The 22,553-nt window shown below is 38.9% G+C and overlaps 1 long non-coding RNA gene across 1 annotated transcript; it reads right to left on the reverse strand.

Moving 5' to 3' along the window:
* Nucleotides 1-3,231: 3,231 nt before the first annotated feature.
* LOC116737983 lies at nt 3,232-12,979 on the reverse strand. The gene is made up of 3 exons (XR_004343405.1): nt 12,798-12,979; nt 3,849-3,910; nt 3,232-3,702 (listed from the first exon to the last, which is right to left on the reverse strand). It is a non-coding gene; the product is annotated as an uncharacterized LOC116737983 (long non-coding RNA).
* Between the last annotated feature and the right edge of the window lie 9,574 nt (nt 12,980-22,553).

A 22,553-nucleotide genomic window follows, 5' to 3' on the forward strand; every position in this document is an offset into this window, starting at 1 on the left:
TCCTAGAAGAGAACATAGGCAGCAATTTCTATGACATTGGCCATAAGAACATCTTTCTAGATATGTCTCCTGAGGCAAAGGAAACAAAAGCAAAAATAAACTATTGGGACCACATCAAAATAAAAAGCCTCTATACGGCAAAGGAAACAAGCAACAAAACTAAAAGACAATCTACTGAATGGGATAAGATATTTGCAAATGACATATCTGACAAAATGTTAGTATCCAAAATATGAAAGAATTTATGTAACACTAAAAAATTACAAATAATACAGTTAAAAATAGGCAGAAGACATGAACAGAAATTTCTCCAAAGACAACATCCAGGTGGCTAACAGACACGTGAAAAGATGCTCAACATCACTCATCATCAAAACTACAATAAGCTATCACCTTACACCTGTCAGAATGACTGAAATCAACAACACAAGAAACAACAAGTGTTGGCAAGCATGTGGAGAAGAAAGAATCCTTGTGGAGTGTTGGTGGGAATGAAAACTAGTGCAGCCACTGTGGAAAACAGTATGGAGGTTCCTCAAAAAATTAAAACAGAACTACCCTATGATCCAGAAATCACACTTCTCCATATTTACCCAAAGAATACAAAAACACTAATTTGAAGGGATATATGCACCCCTATGTTTATTGCAGAATTATTTACAATAGCTAAACTATGGAGGCAGCCCAAGTGTCCATCAATAGATGAATGGATAAAGAAGATGTGGTACACACACACACACACACACACACACACACACACACTGGAATATTACTCACCCATAAAAAAAGAATGAAATCTTGCCATTTGCAACAACATGGATGGAGCTACAGAGTATAATGCTAAGAAAAATAAGCCAGTCAGAGAAAGACAAATACCATATAATTTCACTAATATGTAGAATTTAAGAGACAAAACAAATGAACAACGGGGAAAAAAAAAGAGACAAGAAACAGACTCCAAACTGTAGAGAACAGAGCATTACCAGAGGGGAGGTAGGTGACGGGGTGGGTGAAACAGGTAAGGGGATTAAGAGTGCACTTATGATGAGCTCTGAGAAATATATGGAATTGTTTAATCACTATATTGTACACCTGAAACTATTACAACACTGTATGTTAACCACTGTGGAAATTATAAAAAAAAAAAAAAAAAGGTCAATCATATAGAATACAAACTTCATTCTGAAAACTCTCTCCAGAAATAAATCATCATGGCTTATATCTTAGAGATATACTAACTTCTCTTAACATTGTTATATACTATGTATTATTTTATAATCATAGATTGAGGAATAACAAAAGTAGCCATTGTTTTCTCTAGATTTTCATTATAATCCATTCTGTTTCGTTCATTCATTAGAAAGCTGATATTTATTGAGTACTTGCTATGTGCTACACAAGCTATTTTAGGCACTTTACATGTATAAATTCATTTAATTCTCAAAGCAACTCTATGAAGTAAATATCTTTATTATCCCTATTGTATGGATAAGGAAATTGAAGCACAGAGATTAAATAGTTCAAATTCAGGCAGTTAACAAGGGGCAAATGCAAACTTTGGTAGTTTATCTCCACTCCAAAAGCAGTGGCTTTCCATGCATTTATTCATCAGAAAATATTTACTGAGGGGCCATGAAGTATGACCTGCTCTCCTAGATATCATGTGAAAATGTATGTGCAATCTCCATCTCAGGAAGGCTATAAACGAGTAATGAAGACAATAATATATATACAATGGTATGGTTCTTTATAGTTTACAAAAGTATGTTCATATACTTATGCATATTAAATAACTCTAAGAAAATACTGCAGAAGATGGTATAAGCTAGTATGTAAAAAAATACATTAGTGGTATAGACAATAATTTAATAATATAGCCAGGCAAAAGGAAAGATGGCTGTGAGCTAGAGAAGGCAATTAATTTAATGAGAGTGGTGGGTTTTGAGCTGGACCTGGACAGTGAAAGATGATTTGAGTGGGCAGGGAGGAAGTGAGTAAGGTGGTATTCTGGCAGCCTCCTGGGTATAGAGACACTGATCTAGAAGCTAATAAAGAGACCTGATCGGAAATAATTCAAGGAGTTGTAGGAGATAAGGTTGGAAAAGTAAGTGGGGACAGATTTTGGAGACTTTTGAATGTTATAGAAATGTTAGGGACAAAAAAAGCAAGTAGTTAGTAAGTAAGTGGTAACCCAGCACATTCCTGCAACTTATTTAGGTGCTAAATGTCATTATTGCATTTGCACGGGAACTATTAGAGCTATTAAGGATTCCACAATTGTTTAAGTCATTTATTGATTAATGAGCCTTTTCAGTAATGCTCACAAAGTGTCCTGAAAAGTCCAGAGCTACTTGATTTATGTATCTATGCTAATACTGTTCCATAAAAATTAGTGCTTTTTTTGTGTGCTTATGATACTTTCATACTAATTTGTCTCTGTGTATTTTTAAATTCTCTGCATATAATGGGTTTCATCATTCTGCCCTCCTCCTATCTCCCCCACTCTTTCAGCAAAGGTAATTGATAACAGTAATACTCATTAACACAGGAGTAATATATATATATATATATATATATATATATATATATATATACACACACACATAGTCTCCATGACAACAGGATAACCAGTTATTTCAATCAATTGTATGAAAAACAGTGAAAAGTGTTGCCTGGCGTCATTTAGAAATGACTGGATCGATGATGAGTGAAGTGGTTCAATCAGAAATACACATTAGTGGGGCGCCTGGGTGGTTCAGTCAGTTGAGCGTCTGACTTTGGCTCAGGTCATGATCTCACAGCTTGTGAGTTTGAGCCCCACGTCAGGCTCTGTGCTGACAGCTCAGAGCCTGGAGCCTGCTTTGAATTCTGTGTCTCCTTCTCTCTCTGCCCCTAACCCACTTGCATTCTGTCTCTGTCTCTCTCAAAAATACATAAACATTAAAAAAAAAAAAAAGAAATACACATTAGTTGAGGGTGGGGAGGGGGAGAAAAAAAAAAGAAATACACATTAGTTGACAACATTGCAGAAAACCACTAACTTTTGAAAGAATTGGCCAGCATTTAGAACAACGGTTTCAAAAGTGGGCTGTTGAAACACAATATCATCTGTCCTTGATGTGGATGCAACTTCCATCTTCCCCCTTTCTACCTCCCCTCAAGTATTTTAGGAGATGTAGTTATTGCTTAAATGAAAGGATATTACAATCATTTTTGACTTAAGAATTTTACTCCAAATAAAGTGGTAACACTCTTGGTATTACAGAATCATGACTTGGAAACCTTTGTGGATGCAGAAAATAATTTCATTTTATTGCCACCATTTCTATGTACTGAAAATATATCAAAGCACAAAACCTTTGAGACTTGATTCCATTTACTGACACAGCCTAGTTGTACTAAATAATTTGTGCTGGAATTTCTTCACCTTTAAGAGTGGGAAGTATAGGAAAGAAAGGGGAGATGGAATTCTGAAAACTTGGTTCAAATCTACCAACTGTGTGAGAACCATAGTTGAAATGTACCAGCTACATATTAGTTAACATTTCTGGAGAGAGAAAAGGGAAAAATGACCTTTCTGAGATCAATAACAAATAGATTTTTCAGGTTTAGCCTATGAAACCTAAAGATAAGAAAAGGCAGGAAAAACACTGCTTATATTGGGATGGGTTCAACTTCCAATGGGGCAGAGGTTACAGAGTTCTGAAAAAGAGGAAAATAGAGGGGAAACAGTTCAATAAAAAATAAGAAACAAGAACATAGACAAATCAGGACTGAATGTTCAGAAACACCAACACAGTTGCAAATGCAAACTCAGTAAATGGAAGTGTGAATGATTTTGGCACTACCTTATTTCTCTGGCTTATCTTATTTCTGTTCTCTTCATTGACACGAAAGTGGGAATGAGGACCTGAAAACAGAAGAGGGGTATCAATTGAAGGAGGAATGGAGTAAGTGAAAAACTAGAGCACTTATTTTCTCATTTCTGTCTCCTATAATTTATTTATACATTTCAATATTTCCATCTAAGACTACATACCCTTAATATATATCCTTTTCTCACTTGCTCATTACATCAAAGATAAAACATACTTAGATGATTTAAGATTAGGGTTGCCAGATAAAATACAGGGTGATTAGCTATATTTGAATTTCACATAGGCAATGAATACTTTTTTAGTATAAACATATCTCAAATATTGCATGGGACATACTTGTGCTAAAAAATTATTTGTTGTCTGTCTGAAATTGAAGTTTAGAGGCATCCTGTATATTTATCTGCTAAATCTGGTAGTCATAGGAAAGAATCACTAGTCCTAAGAGATGAATATTCTATATTTAATCCAGTTTATGGATATCCTCTACTGAAATTTTTTAAGTTTATTTATTTATTTTGAAAGAGAGAGAGAGAGAATCTCAAGCTGGCTCTGCCCTGTCATTGTGGAGCCGACACCAGGCTCGAACTCATGAACCCTGAGATCACAACCTGAGCCAAAATCAAGAGTTAGATGCTTAGCCAACTGAACTACCCAGGTGTCCCCTGAAATTTTTTTATTGAAATACAACACACACACAAAAAGCACACTTATCTCAAGTGTACAGTTCATTAAATTTGCACAAAATGAACACATCCATGTAATCAGCACCCAGGTCCAAATTATATTATCAGACTATGTTACCAGCCTCCTAGAAGTCTCCCTTGCCCTTTTTCCCCCTACTTTCCTGACCAGATTTCTGACTTCTAAAAGTATAGACTAATTTTACCCATTTTTGCCACTATTTCTATTTAGCGTCAGTGTCCTCATCCTTGTATTCTAAGAAAGTGTCTTCCTACTGGAAGAGACATAGACCTCCGGCTCCAGGTTAAATGTCCAGTTGATTGGAGATGGTTGAGATTATGGGAGAGCTCTCCTATTTCCATGTATTAAGTGAATTCTCAATGTAGTGTATTTCTCCAGAACCCATGGGAGTAGCAGGTGGGTAGAGCTTTCCAGGGAAGCTAGGAGATAATACCTTCAAGAGAACCCAGGAGATAATAAAGGCAGAAATCAAGAAGTTGTGAGTCTTTTGGAATATGGTATGTTATGAACTTTTAGGAGAAGCTGAGCACCAAGTAGGTGGTTTTGTTGGTGATAACATTTAACAGAGAGATAGTAATAAGCAGGCATTTGACATGTCTCCCTGTGCAGTTTCATGAAGATGATCTTATGAGTCACCGTCCTCTTAGGAGGAGCTGCCTGTTGCCAGTGTTCATTTGCACTGGCATAGCTTTGTTGCATAAGGTTGTTCCATGAAGCCATGTAATACCTCTAAGTCTATAATTCTCTCAACCTATAGAGAGGATACTATTCCTATTTTATCAGAATGCACCATAACCATTCCCATTAGAAAGGGCAGGGGATCAGGATTCAGAAAAAGGCCCCTTCCACTTGTCCCCAGTAGTGTTGGGAGAAAGGCCACAGGAATCAAACTCTAAACGAGAGCAGAAGCATCTCTAACAGGATCTCATGCACCAGCCTAGAAGAGAGGGAGGCTCCAGGGGCTCACTGAGTTCAGTGAGTGTCCTCCAAGGCTTCCTTGGAGCTGAACCCCCAGGGCTGAGAAATTCTATGACAGCTGTTGCATGAGGAACTAAAAGTATATGACATGGCTGGCTAAGGACCCTTCTATCAGAATCTGAGGATATGATTGCTAGTGATTCAATCTGGGAAGGACAATCTGCTATTTGACTGGGTGGAGCCATAAAGTCTGAGCAGTTTCTCAGCAGCAGTCTTCCAGGCAAAAGCAAAATACTGGTGACATCTGCCTCTCCAACCAAGCTCAAAACCAAGAAAGTAAAAGATAGTACTTCCATTTCCCATCACTATCTATACTCCTTCCCTGCTTGATGTATAGTCTGTCCTGTTACAAATGCAGTGGAAGAAAGATGTCTGTTTGCAGTATTGCTCAAAATACCAAAAAGTAGAACACTCTACCCAGCAATGGACCTTGACTAAATACATTATGCTATATCCCCCAAAATGCAATCCTATCCAGTCTTTAAAATGATGTTGTAGCAAAATTGTAGTAGTAGTCATAGTAGTTGTAGCTAGCCTTATAAAGCCCATACTACCTGTCAGGCACTGTTCTAAGTTCTCGGCAAATGCTGACTCACTTAAATATTCACAACAACTCTGTGAAGTAAATATTATTATCCCCATTTACCAACGAGGAATCTGAAGTACATATTTCACTTAAACGACGTGCCCAAGGGTCACACAATTAGTAAGTGACAACAGGGCCAGGATTCAAATTCAGACAGGCTAGCTCCAGAGTCCACACAGTTAACTGTTGCATAATGACAAAGGAAAATGTTAATCATTTATCATTAAAGGATAAGAACAAGCTGAAAAAAAGTTTGCAAAGTGTGATTTCAATTCTATATCAAATATTTTTGAAAAAATCATGACTATATATGCAAGGAAAACTTATAAGGATACATGCCATAGTGTTAACAATGTCACAGTTGAAGCAATTTTTACCTCTTTTTTTTTTTTTAACATTCTATATTGTCTACATTTTCTATAATAATGACTCTTTCAATGAGTAAAAACATTCTTAAAATGATTTCTTTTGGTGAAATCAGATCGACAATTGTGACTTTTATGTAAGGCCTTCTGGTGTGAAGCCGTTGGAAAGCAATAACATCTTATAGAAAGCTTTCAAGGAACATGCCAACCGTTTTGTTTCAGAAAAGTGAGTTTCATACTCATTCACGCAAACCAGCGCAGGGGAAATGAGCTACGTAGAGTACTGAACAGATGTCAGAATGTAGAAGCTGGCGGAAACCTCAAGCTTCTCTAACCAACCCCCTCTGTTGGTCGAGACTGAGGCCAAGAGGTTACCCATGGAAAGCTGGTTAACTGGGAGGCCTTTTAGAAAATGGCACTAGTCTTAGGAAGCAGAACTCAGCAGGAAATTTCACAAGTCATTTTAAATTTAGCCACAGAATGGCCCGTCAGTAGCAAGAGGGCATTTGAGCAGATTTTTATCACCTTGTGGCCACAAAAGTTTTCTTAGAGAAAGGCTTGTAATATATTACAACAAAGATGTATTTACATAACTTCAGAGAGTTCAAAATTAGCTGTGATGGAGAAGAATCTGTTGCAGATGATGGTGTGAACATTAGCCCTCTTTCCCAGGCTACACCCTCAGACAGGGCTGGGTTATGTTCAGTGTCTCCCTGTAGGTGCCTATTGAGGTAACAGAGTTCTTGGACTTCCAGTCCAGTCTGGATTTCTGGAGGGAAGGGTAAATTGAAAAACCAAGAGTCCTCCACCTGGCCCCATCTTGGATCCACATCATGGCTCATGTGAGGATAAAGAGTGGAGAGGACTGACAATCTCTAAGCAACATGATTTTCCAGAGCTTGACCTTTCCAAAGGCTACTGCCAGGAATAGGGCCAGTGAGTCCTGCCAGTTGGGCAGCCACTCCTAGCAGCTCTCCATCCCATCTGAGTGTCTTCCAGCATGTGTTGCTGATCCATGGTCTTAGGCCTCTCTCTGGCTCACTGATGATATACTACCTGTAGAGGGCAGTTCAAAACAAGGCTCTTCTTGAGTTCTGGAATGGCAGTACTTCACAGATTTTAAAGAAACTGAATATCCTGGATTGCATTAGTGAAGCAAATTTATGTTCTTTCACAGAATGTCACAATTTTAGCTGCCTTCACAAGCAATTTGCAGGACTCTAGGAGTCCGGTGTACAGACCAAATATGTATCCAAGTATGTAAACTAAAAGGAACCATGTGATAAGAGTTGCTAGAGTTACAAAGAAGGAACTGGGAGGATTCCAAGGGAAGGTTGCTCCCAGCTGAGGTAGTGAACAAAGCACTCTTTGAGCTGCCTTTGTGCTCGGTCTGAAAGATGGGCCCATATAGGAAAGGAGGCCAGGGAGAGGGATACCCTGACAGAGGGAAATCCCTGAACAAAAATTTGGAGCTTAACCAACTGGTTAAGAAGCTTGAGGTTTCTGCCACTCATTTGACAGAATGAGTCATAGCACAGCAAAGTGAGAGGTCCTGTTTTCTAGAACAGAGGTGTCCCATAGCAAGCCAAGAACTGAGAAAATAACTGTATTTCATTGAATCTAAGATGCCAAGATTGCCATTCATTATAAGATGCACTCTGATTTCAGAGATGTTTTAATATATTTTAAGAATAGGTCTTAGAATTGATGAAACACAGATGGGTCATATCATAGAAGGCCTTGAAAATCAGGTAAGAAGGGTAGATGGTAATGAATGGGGAGCCCTGAGTAGGGGTGTGATATTATGTTTTATGTAGATTGCGCTAATTGCTGTGGTGAGGCTAAGGTAGGATATGTTGTGCTTGAACATTAGCATTAGTACAGGACAAGGATATGAGAGGTGTGGGCATGGGAATTGAAGTGATCAGACACAAGAGATTTTTCCAAGGAAAGATCAAGTGAGTCAGTCACACTGACATGGTAAGTGAGAGAGGAGTCAAAGAAAAATTCCAGATGGGTGATGAGGAAGAATGTGGTAGGCCCGTCATATTTTATGTTTCCAACTTATGTTTTCTTGTTGCATATTTTTTCCTTTCATGATTTTTGCTAGATGGTAGAGTTTTGTTATTCTTTTTCTGCCCTTTCCAGTGTTTTGAAAGTTCTGATTTCCATCTTTATATGGTTAATGATGATCCTTACATATCTAAGCTTACATTTTTATATTAACAAAAATTAACAGGTGCTCATTCTCACACAGAATGGAAGATTTACCTGCCTTTTTCTCTTCCATCTTCATCCTCATTCCCACCCCTTTCAGGCTTTGTTGGTATTATCACATTTGGAATTGCATTTGGAGGCTAGAGTCCTATCTAGTCACGAGAGCTATTTGATTACGCTATGCAAAATACTCCCCCTAAAATAGGATCAATATCAAGTCATCAAAAATATATTAAAGCTTATGGAAACTTGTACCCCAATGCCTGCTATGAATTTCGGTTTTATGGTCTATTTCGTGTTAATATCTACTAATTCCTAACCACCTCTAAATTGTTCTAATTTCCAATACTGCTATAATTTCTATTTCTCTAAATTTTATTTTAGTTTTACTGTTCTTCAAGTTCTCCTTATTTAGTATATTTCCTATTATTATCTGAGTTTGCATGCTTCTAGAATAAGGTATGAAGCTTTAGCTGCTGCACCTTAAGGAAATCACGAGAGAGATTCAGAAGGACAGAGAAGTAATAAAATATTTGAAGAGAAAGGGCTCCTGCTGAGTAGAGATCAACAAAAATGACCAGGCACCTTAGGTTTTGGATAGCAATGACTTAGGGGGCATATGGTTAAAGCTTTTATTTTTTTATTTTTATTTTATTTATTTATTCTGTTTGTTTGTTTTGGTTAAAGCTTTTAAAATCAAGAGGTAAACATCAGGCGAATCTATTAATAGAACCCTCACACTAATGTTAGAACAGGTCTTACAACTTTTAAGAAACAAACTTAGAGAAAAAAATTAAAGCACTTGAGTTTCACAATAGGTAGTTTTGCTTCTTTTGCCTCTTTAAATCTAATTTTTATCCTTCTCTGCCCTGCTCTGGTGCTGGGAAGCTGACCTTTATGGACCACAGCAACCAACCCCCTTGCCTTCTGGCTAGCGCTGGGTTTGGTGAATGGGGTGGTAGTGATAGGCACCGAGCAGGACTCTGGAAGACAGAGAAGAGTGAGGTTATTTACTCCCCATCTCCCTTGCTCTCTCTCTACCAGGGTGTTCAGGGCTACCACTCTGGTCAGATAGCTCTCTCCATATTCCTTCTGGGTTTTAGGAAACACACTCTTCCTCTCTCACTTCAGATGTATGGGCAGCAACAACCCCCCATTGTTGTTAACCCCCAGACACTGCATTAACCCCTGTTGATTTCTGTAAACCCTACTCATACCTTGTGAATAGTGCCTTTACTAACCTCCTTCAATTACCTTCATGTAGTAGCCATCCATTTCCAGACCTATGCTGAACCCTCACTGATGCATTAATGCACGTAGAGATCTCTGTACCTAAGAAATAGTACAAGAGACTACACCTGACTTTGTGATAAAGGCCAATATTATAGTACTTTGTATTATTGGGTCAAGGGGCACCTGTTGGACTCAATGGTTGGGTGGAAGTAGGTTTTTCTTTTTAGAAAATGAATGTGCCCACTATAAATCATCCTGGGAACTGGATAATCCCCATGTAGGAAATAAATTGAAGCCATGGACTGTGGAAGGAAGGACTTCCATGACTCTCTGAATCAGACATCTATTTGGTCCTGGACTTTGAGGTATGGAGAAGCTTCGAGCAGGCTAATGCTGGCAGTGAGCTCTCCCCAAGGCTGCAGCAAAAACAAGTTTCTGTGCTTGTCAGGAATGGCAGCAGACAACAGCAGCTCAGAGAGGGAAATAATCAGAGTTTGAGGAACTCCTAGGCTGGAAAGGCATTGTATCTGCTTTTGGCCACACCAAAAAGCAGGAGGCACGATCAAGATGCTCCCTTTGGCCCAAAGAAAAATATTTTCTCTTTCCTGAAGCTGATAGGGGAACAACACTGGGGAGAACTGAGCCCATGACAGCCAAACTTTCCTGAAAGTCAAACCAGTGTATTGAGAAGGCCAGAGGGGATGTATAGGAAAGCTCTATTTTAGAGTTTTATAAATAAGGAGTAAAAATAAGGTTTCAGATATAATTGAAAGCACTTTGAGAGAGGTGACTTCCTAGCAAATGGGCTGGTAGGATAGAAGGCTGTCATAATTTTGGTATAAAATGCAAGGATAATTTCCACTGTAGTCATACACTGGGAAGCTAGGAATACATGAGTTACAGAAATAGCTTCTATGTCTAGTGGCTTGATAGGAGTTTACTAATGGAAGCTGAAATCTCTCTCTCTGACATTTTGAAATCAATACTGAAGAAACCCAACTTCCCTTCCACAAAATTCCTCTGGTAATTCTGCTGGGATCGGAATGTAGGATGAGGTGGCTATGGCAACACTTATGGGTTTTTGTTTTCATTGGGGTTCTGTAATTCATTTTCTCTGTACTGAAGATAGGAATAGTTCTTGGAGTTTTCACAAGGTTGAAGTGACACCCTGATTCCTATTTTGGTTTAATGGGACTTCAGATCTCACTAAGGGCCAAACCAACTCTCGTTAGTCATATGAGCCTTGCACGTTTACCAAGAACTTGCCCTCCACTCTGGCAGGAAGGGCCCTGTGTGCCAGCTGAAAGGACATCACCTGATGATCTCTAATATAATGTGCAGCCTGGACTCAGTTTACTAAGCAGTGCACCCAGGAATCATCCAAAAATATTGCTGTGAGTTATTACCCAGGATCAAATGCATTTCTTGAGATTGTTTAAAAAAAATATCAAGAGTAGCTTAATATGTTAAGAATTTTGTAATAGCTCAAGAAGATAAATTGCGGAGAAATGAATATGGACTCTCATACAAAAAATGATTTCTCTTGTCCTTGGAAAATGTTAATTGATCTTTAGGGATTTAACTAATGTAAAATTTTAACACAAATTCTTCTATGAGCCAAAATCTGAATATTATTGAGGCCTGAAGTGTCAGGCTGTCTCCTGCCTGCTACCACCAGTTATGCATGACTGGGTTCAACAATTCTACTTTAGGGACAGTTTGCTTCTTCATAGGCATACTCATTACTTTAAGGAAATTGTGAGCCTTCCTGACAGAGGGCTTCTTCTGTGTGAGGAAAGGAGACCCCACAAAGCCTGTTCTCCCTAATATGTTCCTTTGCCATCTGACCAAAGAGTGCATCTGCACAACCCCAAACTGCCCTGCCTCCCTGTCCCCTTCTGACCTTTTTAGTTAGAGTTGACGTAATCTCCAAGAGCATGTGACTCAGGCTGCGTAATGTCAGTGATCAGGCTGAACTATTATAGACATAGTGGATTAGCAGCCAAGGAGCAGCTCTTCTGACTCGGACTGCCCAGGGTTTTCTGAGGATTCATTCTCTGGCAACCATGCCACTCAGACTGTAATAGCTTTGTGATTCCAAGGAGTAATTCTGAATTACAACATGGCAAGATCCACAGTGGATGAGCTCATTTTTTGGGTGCTCATTGTCTCAACTCTAGTAACTTGAACAAAACCTCCAAAAAAGAGTAGTGTTTTTGTATCTAGTTTATTCCATCTTAATTCTGTCATGGCTGCAATTCCACTGCACACCATGACCAGCTTGATTAAGCATGGGATGGTAAACTGTGTCTATATCGTGAGGTTAGATATCCTAACGCCGCCTTTTATATTGGCACTGTAGGATGGGTGTGGGCTGTTATCATTTTGTGCTCCCCTACATCTTCAATATCAATATCACAAAAGGAATGCCTATGGGACATTCAGAAAACTGAACATAGGGATGGACTTTTAAAAGGCCCGTCTATTTCCACAACAGGCAAACTAGATTAGTCTTTACCCCAATTTTTCCACAACCAAGTAGGTTTTGGGGATGTCTTCCTATGTGATAATTAAATGGTAACTAATATGCTAAAATTAGTCAAATATTCAAAGTGTGGATCTTTATGCTGACAGGAAGGAAGCGGCTAAACCTGGCTCCTGGCAACCTTAGACTATTTTTTCAAATTTTTCTAAGAATAAACCTCCTCAGAATTGGCTTCTTCATTTAAAGCAATTCTCTTAATTGGGTTTGAGGTTTGTTATAGTAGCAATGTGGCCAAGGGGCAATAGGTCTGCAACGATTGAAGCATCTGAAAGAAACAACTGGCAAAAGCTTACCTGGATTTGGGGGCTGATTTAAGATTTCTTTCTCTGATATTTTATGCAGATGGTGCTTACTGTTGTTCGGTGTGTATTTTGGTGTTGTCTATCTAGGCACAGAGGTGAGTCAGCTAACACAAACTCCACTGCCAATGACTATGTGCCCTTCAATTCTTCAGAGAATTCTCAGAAGTTCAGAGGGCTGTGCTCTCCCTGTTAAGACAGGTTCATTTCATTAATGCTGTGGGTTTTCTCTTTCAGAGATAAATGTAGGAAAACAGTGTGGCAGCTCCTCAAACAGTTAAACATAGAATTACCATATGACCTAGCAATTCCACTCCTCAGTATACATGCAAAAGAACTGAAAACAGGTACTCAGGCAAATACTTGTATATGAATGTTCATAGTAGAGGTATTCACAACAGCCACAAGGTAGAAACAATCCATCAATGGATGAATTGATAAACAAATTATAGTAAACAATGCAATATTCAGTCATAAAAAAAGGAATGAAGTACTGGATACATGTAACAGTGTGGATGAACCTTGAAAACATTGTGTTAAGTGAGAGAAGCCAGATACAAAAGGTCACATATTGTAAAAGTCCATTTAAATGACGTATCCAGAAAAGGTGAATTTACGGAGTCAGAAAGCAGACTGTGGTTGGCAGAATCTGTAGGTAGTTGGGTATGGGATTTCTTTATGGAGTAATAAAAATATTTTGGATCCTGATATAGATTGCATAATATTGTGAATGTACTAAATGCCAACGAATTGGTCGCTTCAAAATGGCTAATTTTATGTGGGGTGCCTGGGTGGCTCAGTGGGTTAAGCATCTGATTCTTGATTATGGCTCAGGTCATGATCTCACAATTTGTGAGTTTGAGCCCCACATTGGGCTCTGTGCTGACAGTGTGGGAAATGCTTGGGATTCTCTCTCCTTCTCTCTGCCCCTCCCCTGCTCATTCTCTCTCTCTCTCTCTCAAAATAAGTAAATAAAAATACAGTGGCTAATTTTATGTTATGTGAATTTGATCTTAATAAAAATAATTTTTAAATGTAAAACACAGTGTATTCAGTTCTCTGCATTAAGTACATTGTAACTCAATATGCTTCAGTCCTAGGAAACAGGTTATACACCATAGGTAGAGAAACAACTGTTTGCATCAGTTCCTGACAATGACAAGCTACTTTAGCCACCTATAATGTACCAGATTCATAAAGAGAAGCCTGACAGTTCACCAAGGAGAGAAATGATCCCTGGCAGCCGTTTTGAAATAGAAGAGCCATTCATCTCTCTGACAGCTAGAGAGCACAAGATTAAATTTTTTTCATGCTTTACAAAATGTATTTCAATAGAAAATTGATACACTGGTTTTCATGAAAAGAAATCTTGCAATTGGTGATGTGCAAAAGAGAAATGACCTATTTTTGCCCATATATTCCATTGCGTTTAAATTCTTAGTGCAAAGATAAAGGCAAGAATTATCTACTTCTCAGGGTCAGAGGGTGTCAGAATTGCCATTCATCATAAAATCAAAGAGATAACAATAATTAAGTCTTTGGAAGATAAACCCAGTGAGGGCTAGGAAAAAAAAAAAAGTGGTATAGGAATTGAGTACTGAGGGATGTCACATGGGGTGGTGATCATTTGTCCTCCCTTCCCAGAGGAAAGAGGGCAGAAGCCTACCTGTACTGAGGGGCTCCTATTCAGCATTAATATGTTCTTGCTGCAAGAATGAAAAGAGACTAAACTAAGATGCTAAAAGAAGCTACAAAGTTCCTTAAGGAGGCATTTAAGACCCTGGGAAGCTGATGAATGTGATGAGGTATGAAGAGACACTTCACTTCCCTAACTCTGGGATAGCTGTAATGGGTCAGGACCTTTTGTTTTGTTTTGTTTTGTTTCTTCAGAGAAGATACCTGTCTGGTATCTTAATAGACCTCTCTACTGGTATCTAATGTAATTCCTTCATGATTACTTTCTTGTCTTTTTTCTTTCCTTTTTTTAATTGAAGTATAGTTGATACACAATGTTATATTAATTTCAGGTGTACAATATAGTGATTTGACAAGTCTGTAAGTTATGTTGTGCTCACCACAAGTGTAGCCACCATCTGTCACCATAGAATGCTATCGAAATACCATTGACTATATTCCCTATGCTGTACCTTTCATCCCTGTGACTTACTCATTCCACAACTGGAATCCTGTACCTCCCATTGCCCTTCACATACTTTGCCTATCTCCCATCCCCCACCTCCGCAACCACCAGTCTGTTCTCTGTATTTAGGGGTCTGTTTCTGTTTTTTTTTTGTTTTTTTAAGATTCAATATATAAATGATATCATACGGTATTTGTCTTCCTCTTATTTCACTTAGCATCATACCCTTCAGGTCCATCCATGTTGTTGCAAATGGCAAGATCTCATTTATTTTTATGGCTGAGTAATACTTTCTTGTTGCCTTAATCTTAGTGGGGATAAGGAACAAAGACATTATCCTCTATAAAATAACTTTCAAACAGTGGAAGCTGACAGCAATAAGCTCATTCCTACCTCAGATAAATTTCCCATTCTCTGAGTCAAAGGATCTTAGTTCTTGTTCATTTTTGTGGCATTCTTATCACTATTTTAAAGTTCTTTATTATCCTCTGAAATCATCTAAATGATTGGGCAACCTAACTTTAGAAAAGAAGCATAAAAGCTATCTGAATAAATGTGCAAAAATAACAGAATATATTTGAGTTATTCACACACTTATTTCCAAAGATAGTCGCCATTGTTCTATGGGCTACAATAGCCCTTGTTTGGGAGAGGTTGGGGTGTGCAGTGTGGGGCTGAGGAGAGACAGGCCAGGCAGTAAAGAGAAGCTATTGATGCTCTGCTCTATGAGTGCTTGATTAGAAATTAAAAAGTGGCCCTGGAGCCAAGTAATTCCTCAAATTAAATATTAAGGACTCAACTGCCATGACTTAAATCTTTTTCTAATTTTATTTATTTATTTTTTTATATATTTATTTACTTATTTTTGAGAGAGAGAGAGAGAGAGAGAGAGAGAGAGAGAGAGAGAACGAACACAAGTATGGGAGGGGCAAAGAGAGAGGGAGACACTGAATCTGAAGCAGGCTCCAGGCTCCAAGATGTCAGCACAGAGCCCGATGCGGAGCCCAAAACCATGACCTGAGCCGAAGTTGGACACCTAACCCAGGCACCCTAATTTTTTTCTACTTTTATATTTTACAAGGCCAAAGGCAAAGAAACAACAAATGGTTTACTTACCCCATACAGCCAATCAGCAGCAGAACTGAAGTTCGAATTTAGGAGTACTTTGTTGCCAATCTAGTACTCAGTCTATTGAAATGAGGTAGACTGCCCAAATTTGGAGGCCCAGTTAAAAAAATAAATACAGTTCTGATAATTTTCACAGAATTGTTCTACTTAACATAGGTTATAATCTCATTCTGGTAGTAATTTGATGTTTTGATCAAACTAGCATCTCCACACTTCCTTAGTTATGAGATGTCTTATAAAGACTTACTGTTGACTTATAAAGCAATAACACAAAGCAAGACCATCAACTGAAATATTCAAATAAGTAATTTTCACATGCATTTATTGCTTTTATTTTATTTTTTTTTAAGTTTATTTACTTTGAGAGAGTGAGAGAGGCAGGCGGGGGGAGGGATAAGAGAGAGGGACAGACAGAATCCCAAGCAGGCTCTTGTGCCTGACACAGGGCTTGAATTCACAAACTTTGAGATCATGACCTAAGCCAAGATCAAGAGTCAAATTCTTAACCGACTGAGCCACCCAGGTGCCCCATGTTTACTGCTTTTATGAGTCTTCATGGCACAGAGATTATGGTAGTGGTTGAAATAGGAAGTCTTTGGATACCTTTTGGTGAGGGAAAAGGTCAGCATGTAGATCAGGCAAAATCACACGTAAGCTCAGTTTTTAGGATTCTAGGTAAAAGCCTCAGGCCAAAGGCTAGACTTGCTCCTATACTTTTCACTTTTCACCTTCAAGGAGAATTACAATGCATCATACTTGGGAGCCGCTAACAAAATTCTTAGCAAGATCTGAGTCACTTGGAAAAACAAATGACCTGGAAAACAGGGAATAAAAGTATGATGCAATTTATTTTCAAGTGGAAATTTGTAATTGGTTCATTTTGAAGGGGGAAAAAAAAGAACATCATTGCTGGAAGAGCAAAAGATAAACAAGAAAAATGAAATGCAGAACTTGGACAAGAAAGAAACAAGAGAGGTTTATCTCAAAGCATATGTGAAATCCAAAGTCTTCATTGGATAATATAAATCCCAAGCACTCAGAACAAGTTGTTTTTGGTGAAAAGAACTTCAAGATAAAAGAAGTCATGGAGGGTCTCGCAAACACCTGCTTTCCATCACCATGGCAGGGGGTGTGCACATTTAGATATTCTCTTGAGTTGTGCTCAACACAACAAGTGCCCTCCTTAATACCCATCACCCATTTAATCCATCTCCCATCCACCAAAAAGGTAGAATTAAAATTCTCTATAATGATAAGGAAGATGGGATGAGGTGTTAAACAAGGAGTTAAAGGATTGAAAGAACAAGAAGGAATGGTGAGGACCAAAGAACCAGCAACAGTGGGAAGCCAACTGGGGCTCAATGGGAGCAAGACTTGTGCTGGAGGGGCTGCCCAAAATGAGTTCCGATCCTTACGCTGGGGCAAGGAGGTATGCCAAACCTAATCAGAAATGAGAGGGAAAGGGAATGGGACAGAAGGCTAAGAATGGATTTTTTTTCTAATTTATCATTTCACACTAGCACATCTTTCTTTATGAGCATCTATAGACCATAGGGCAAATGGAGAATAATTTTGCACAACAATCACAGTGAGAAATTTTCACATAACCCTATCATAAACTGATAGACCAAGTGACCTAGAATTAGTCAGATGTACATTTGTACAATTAACAAGCTTCATTTTACAGATGTGGTATGTGTGGGTGTAAAGAGAGACAGAGAACATTTGCTCCCAACAGGCAGCAAGTATAAATTCTTTCTGAGCGTATTTGCAATGCAATATTTATAAAAGTTACCATACTGTATCACAAGAGGGTCAAATGCTAAATAATTGATATTACATAGAACATAATGCAATTCAATTAGAAATCAGCCTTAAAAGATTTATATGTGTGGATACAAAATGATCTTCAAGATGTATTTCCAAGTGAAAATTACAAAGTGTAAAGCATTATCCCTATTCTACCGATATTTGCATAAAATCATGTCTCTACTTATATATGCACAGAAAATACCTAGATACCTAAGAAACTACTAATAGTGGTTGCCTATGGGATGGGAAGGTAATTTCCTTTTTTCCCTTTTTTCTTTTTTTGGTATTCTGAATCTTTTATACTATTTGTACCATTACTTTAAAAAAACCTAGTTAAAAAAATGCTAAATGGATTATGTTATCCTCAATTTCTTTTTAGTCCATTCTCAAGGCTAATTTTGTAGTGTGTAGGATTTTAACCCAAATGAAATAGCTACCACGGCTTACTCTATGGTATGCCAAATTTCCACTTAACTTTCCTCATTTAGTTTTTCCTACATAGAAAACAATATAATGATTCCATTGTGTCTCTTTCCATTGACCCCTAAGTTGAGGTGACTTCTGAAAAAATAAAAGCTGAGCTCTTGAACATAAACAACATTCCTGTGACCTCTAAATGTGCATGTTGTACTGTTCATCGAGAATTTCTGCTAGGGATGGTAGTAATTTACAGAGCAGTTAAACAGAAACCATACAGTGGACAAATAAAATAATCCAAACAAGAAACTAAATATTAACACAACCCACTAAAATGAATGCCAAGAATGGGACATCTAAATTACTGTATACATTTTTAAGCCTAATTCCCCTTAGTCTGAAACAGTTAACTGAGTATGCTGCCATACCTGAAAGTCATTAACATAGAGCCTGAAATGTCAATAACAAAGTAATATCTCATTTGACATTTCAAGTGATAATAAGGACAACTGAACAGAAAGCCCTGAAGCAAACAGTTTTTTTTTTAAGTTTATTTATTTTGAGAGAGAGAGAGTCTGAGTGGGGGAGGGACAGAAAGAGGGAGAGAAAGAATCCTAAGCAGGCTCTGCCCCATCATCGTGAAGACTGAGGGTGGGGCTGGATCTCACCAACCGTGAGATCATGACCTGAGCCAAGATGAAGGGTCCCATGCTTAACTGAGCCACCCTGATGCAAACAATTCTTTTTTTTTTTTTTTTTTAAGTTTTTTATTTTGAGAGAGACAGAGACAGCACTAGTCATGAGCTGGGGAGGGGCAGGGAGAGAGGGAGACAGAGAATCCCAAGCAGGTTCCGCACTATCAACGCAGAGCTCAGTTTGGGGCTCCAATTCATGAACCTGCGAGATCATAACCTGAGCTGAAACTAAGAGTGGGATGCTTAGCCGACTGAGCCACCCAGGCATCCCTGAAGCAAACAGTTCTTTAACAGAATTCTTTATATAGGGGGGAATCTACATTGATGATCACGCTTTTATAATTCATATCTTGATTCAGATACATGAATCAAGGAAAACTGGCATCAGTGCATACATTGAGCTGCTACTCAATTCCTTGATTTAACTGTTGGCAAATCTGTAAAATGGCAATGAATGTTCACTATTGGCCTACTTCAGAGGCGGTCTTATAAGAGGAGGCATCCTGCACTAAGCAGATGGGGTCAGAGGTGGTCAGCTTACAGGTATCTGACGGCTGGGGCAGACCTCCTCAGCAAACTTCAGCTTTCCTCTCTCACCTGGTGTCCAGTACTTGCAAGCCTGGCTGGGCTTCTGCTCAGGTTTCCATGTGTCCTCCACCACATCAGAGCAACCCTTTCTAATCAAAACTTGGGAGCTCCAAACGGTAACAGCATGGGTTTTGGAGTCAGAAAAGACCCGGATGGAAGTCCCACCATGCTTTGCTATTTTATTTGCTCCCTCTCGATCACGATCTCCACCCTCTACCCTGGTGCACCCAGATTTCTGCCTTCTGGCTTCCTATTGGGTTTGGCCAGTGGGAGCCTAAACAGAAGACAAGCGGAAGAGAGAGAACTGAGTGAGATTGTCTTCAGCTGTGTCCCTCCACTGACAACCACTACTCCTTTCAAAGCAGCTTGTACGCACACTACTTTCTCCTTGCTGCTCTCTGGAAGCTAGTCTCTCCTCTTGATGCTTTAATCAAGTACTAGTCCCAGTTTATTGTACTATTCCTCATGGTCCCCTACTCTGTATCCTCATTTCACTGTGCATTGTGAAACAGACAATCCCTCCTTGAATTATCATCTTTCAAGTTTGCCAGCTGTTTCTGGTTAAAACTCAGACTAGGATGCCCCACTTCACTACTTATTAGCTGAAAAGACTTGGGCAGATGATTTAACTCCTGTTAGCTTCAGTTTCCTCATTCACAAACTATGAAAATATACCTTCCTTAGAGGAGTACACATAGCAAAGTATGTGGCACTTTGTAAATATGCTCCTAGCCACATCTCTCTGAGGGGCTAAGGACTTCCTGGTAGCTGCACATAGCACCTAACTGGCTGGACCTCCCTGGAATTAAGAAGATTTCACCTGACAATGAATGTTGCCTGAAACTCTGGCCACTGTTTTCTGCAGAAACCTCTCCTGTGATCTCCACATCTTGATATCTCACTATCTCCACTGAGGTGTCTCAGAGGTACCTTAAAATTCACTATGGCCCAAACAAAACTCATGTTCTTCCCCACTAAACTTTATCTTCGTGTCCTGCAGTTCAGTAAGTAACATCACCATCTATCTAGTTTTTAAAATTAGCAATTTGGGAGTCATTCTTGACAACCTTCTGTTTCCTCTAACCAACAAGCAGCAGTTCTTGTCAATTCTGCCTCCTGTATTATATCTCTGGAATTTGTCTATTTCTATTATGCCCCAAGCCTGACACCACAACCATCACCCAGGCCACCATTATTTCTCACCAGGACCACTGTAATAGCCTCCTCCAGGGCAAGCCTCCTCTTGCCCTTTCTAGTTCAGACTCCACAGGGCCACCAGACTGTTCTTTGAAAAGAAAACAAACCCTGACATCTAGTAACACCTTGCTCCTTTGGCTCCAGCTACAATGGCTGCTCAGTTTCTTGATATTGATATGCTTTTTCATGTTTCTGGGCCTCTCTAAAAACCATTCCCTAGAATGTTTCCTTTTCCCCACCCTTCACACTTGGCTGATTCCTGCTTACCCTTCAGAACTGTAAATTATCTATCACTTCCTCACAGCCACCATCCCCCTTACCCTAGTTCTGGTCAGGTTCTGCTAGCATAAACTCTCTCAGAATCTTGTTACATCTTTGTATCCCTTATCATAACACTAATTGAAGAATTCTAGAACAGAAGCTCCGTGCTGGAGTTCATCATTGGTTGCCTAGCTTCTCACACAGTGCTTTCCATGTAGTTGGCATTCTTTAAATAGCTGTTAAATTATGGATGAGTGAATGCATATTAATGCTGGTCTGGACTGTACCCAGTTTACCATACCCTCCCCCTACCCCAATTTGATCTGCTAGTGAGCCACACTGTGGGCAAGTGTGCCCTCTGGCCCCACCCATTCTGGTCTGATTAACCACAGAGATCTCTCACACCTCCACCAAAGCTGAGGAAACATGGATTGCAAGTCATTATAGAAAACATTCCTATTTTCCCCCTACTCTTTCATTACTATTATTATAAAAGTATTGTACTCACTGAGAAAATTTGGCAAAGTTCAAAAACGTAAAAAAGGGGAAAAAAAACCCTCCCATAATCTCAACATCCAGGACAATGTCTGTTTTAAACATTTGTTAAATTTGTGTGGCATTTCAGTAGATTTCCTGCTTAGATTTCAATTTGAAATCCCTTTATCTTTTTTTTTTAAACATTTTAATTTATTTTTGAGAGACAGTGAGACAGGGTGTGAGCCAAGGGAGAGACAGAGAGAGAGGGAGACACAGAATCCGAAGCAGGCTCCAGGCTCCGAGCTGTCAGCACAGAGCCTGATGTGGGGCTGGAACCCACCAACCCTGAGATCATGACCTGAGCTGAAGTCGGACACCTAACCAACTGAGCCACCCAGGCACCCCATGAAATCCCTTTACCTTAACTGACAACCCACACATCTAGCACATGCTTTGTTAGGCTCTGCCCAATTTGGGAAAGTTCTGTGAAAGATAAATAAGAACCCCCAAAGTATATACTGCCGAGTAACAAAGGAAAAACACCTGAATAATGCATTTGGTTTGATGTCATTGTTTATTGCTAAACTGAAATTCTTCATCATTAATATATTTACATTTCACAAAAGGAAAAATAATGGGCTACAAGTACCATATTTCATCTATGTTCTAACTTTCCATTAAACTAATAGACTTAAAAAATGGTCTTACACTTTTTTTTTCTTCTCCTTCTTAACTACTAAAGGGCAAAAATGCACACTTTGAAAGAACCTTGTCAACACTTTCACTGTGGGGCACATTTCCTGGGGAATCTAGTTGCCATTTCTCCTGCCTCTACAGATCTTACTAATCATTGACCCTGACTATATTTTCATACATTAAAAAAAAATAATAATTCTTCTGTGACAGATTTCATTTCAAAACATCATTAATGATATTTGGGTATCTGCAAAGATTTAAAAGACAAGTGTATGACATTATGGGGCAAAATTTAAGAGTGGCTTGAGGGAACTCCAGTGGAAAAGTGGACAGTAAGTT

This window comes from Lynx canadensis, chromosome A3 (genome assembly GCF_007474595.2).
Source record: "Lynx canadensis isolate LIC74 chromosome A3, mLynCan4.pri.v2, whole genome shotgun sequence".
In the NCBI taxonomy this organism is placed as follows: Eukaryota; Metazoa; Chordata; class Mammalia; order Carnivora; family Felidae; genus Lynx; species Lynx canadensis.